Raw genomic sequence first — 2621 nt, forward strand, 5'->3', positions numbered from 1 at the left:
CTACTGGTTGATATTTATCAGGTACAAATTGTCATCTGATACTTGTGTTCTGGGACCTCGAAATGTTTTCAGTTTAATGTTTCAACTTCTTGTTTTATTAATACAGTTAGTTAAAAAAAATCTAAGTATAATTTTGAGTATTTGCACACAGAACAAAAAAGTCTGTGTAGTAAAGTGTCATTGATTTGATTTTGTTTCATTCCAAGTACTGCCTAAATTTATCCATGTGTTATTCCCAAATCACCCAGCTAGAATTTCCTTATTTACAGTGTTAAATTAATCTATTGTATAAATGATACTGAAGTTGAAGGAAAAACCATATTCCTAGAGGGCTTTATCACACTTGCTGCATAATAAAAGTGGAAAATCAGACCTGTGAATTATTATTGTATCTCAATAACAGAAAGAAAAACAATTTGGGATCAGAAATGATGTTCCATTTTTTCCCAACCTCCCTTTACTTTGGGCCCAAATATTACTAAACACTTTAAAAAATCGTTACTAAAGATTATTAAAATAACTCTTAAAAATGACTCACAAAATGTGCTATGGTTTTTGTTCTTTTAGATCAAAATCATGCCTCTGATAGTTCAATTCATGCTCATTCAAAGACATTTATTATTTCATTTGACTCTATCTCGTGCAAAATATGACAAAACTGCAAAAAATTTTTGCAGTTTTGCTAAAAAACTTACATATTTGCCACCAATTTTTTCTTTCTTCTTTTCTTTCTTTCTTTTTTGCTTTTTAAATCAATTTTATTGAGGTATAACTGATATATAAAACCTGTTCACAACAAATCTGGGGCAAAATAAACTGCTCAACTTAAAATGTACAATCTGACAATCTGAGACATATATGTATACCCTTGAAACTATCATAACTATCTAGATAATTGCATATCTATCACTCCCCAAAATTTCCTTAATCCCCTTTATAATTTTCCTCCTTCACTTTTTCTCAACATTTTCTCTCGAGATAATGATACCTGCTTTTTGTTACATTTTCTATTATTTTATATCAATGGAATAATACACTGTGTGCTTTTAGTGTCCATTTGTTTTATTTTATAGTAGAGATATGTGCTTATACAGCAGTCTGTTTATCTATTCACATTGTGTTGAACTTTTGAGTTGTGTCCTGATTTTGTATATCACCTATAAAGCTAATACAAACATTTATAAACAGTTCTATTTATGGGCATAAATTTTATTTCTCTTTTATAAATATCTAGAGTAGAATAGTTGGATCATATAATAGGGAAATATTTAGCCTTTTGAAAAACTAAGAAACTGTTTTCCAAAGTGGTTGTACTATTGGACATTTCCATCAACAGTTTATAAGCATTCTAGTAAACTACAGCCTCCTAACACTTGATATGGTCAATGTTTTAAAATTTAAACACTCCAATAGATGTATAGGAATATCAATTTTTGGTCTTAATTTATATTTCTCTTCTGAATACTGAGATTGACCAACTGAGATTGACTACTGTGCTTGAGTATATTTATATATGCTTTTATTATGATCCATATATCTTTTTTGATAAAGAGTCTGTTCAAATATTTTGCTGTTTTATTGGGTTGTTTGTCTAATTGAATTTTTAAAAATACATAAATCTGAATATAAGGCCCTTATTGTCTTCATGATTTGCAAATATTTTCTCTCAATCTGTAAATTTTCTTTTCATTCTCCTAAAGTGTTTCAAACAGATGAGATTTTCACTTTTATAAAATTCAATGTATAAATATTTTTAAATCAATTGTACTTTTGATATTATGTATAAGAGTTCTTTGGGTATCCCAAAGTCATAAATATTTTATTTTTTTGTACAAGTTTAAAAGTTTTAAGTTTTATATTAACTCTGTGACCTGTTTTGAGTTAGTTTGTATAGATGGTATGAAATGTGGGTCAAATCATATATTTTTACATAATATACCCTTTGGTGATTTGAGAATAACACATGGATAATATTCAAGGATATTTAATTATTACTCTACTTTTGGTTTAAAAGACTGTGATTTCTTGACTAAATTATGTTTGCATCTTGCCACAGATTAATTAAGCATGTATGTGTTGGTTTATCTCTGAACGTTCAATTTTGTGCTATTGATATGTCAATATCGTAGTGTCTTGAAATCAGCTAGTGTAATTCCTTCAATTTTGTTCTTTTCCAAAATTGTTAGGTTACTCTAGTTCCTTTGTATTTCTACAATTATTTTAGAATCAGCCTCTCAGTTTCCAGGAAAGCCTAATTGGATTTTAATTAATATGGTATTAAATGTTGTCTTTGTTCATTTTCTGTTGCTTATACCAGAATACCGGAAACCAGGTAATTTATTTTAAAAATAAATGTATTTTTTAGAGTAACAGAGGCTGAGAAGTAGAAGATAAAGGCCCTGCATCTGGTGAGAGCCTTCTTGCTGCTGGGGACTCTACAGAGTCTCCTCTTGAGGCAGTGCAGGGCACCACACGCTGTCATAGCACAGGTCTCTCTTCCTCTTCAGTCTTCAAGTGCTCATATCCTTATTTTCTGCCTACTTGTTCTGTCAATTGTTGATATCAATTATTGAGGGACATATACGGAGATATCTGACAATTGTGGACCTGTCTATTTTTCC

Source organism: Saimiri boliviensis, chromosome 6 (genome assembly GCF_048565385.1).
Source record: "Saimiri boliviensis isolate mSaiBol1 chromosome 6, mSaiBol1.pri, whole genome shotgun sequence".
Lineage (NCBI taxonomy): Eukaryota > Metazoa > Chordata > Mammalia > Primates > Cebidae > Saimiri > Saimiri boliviensis.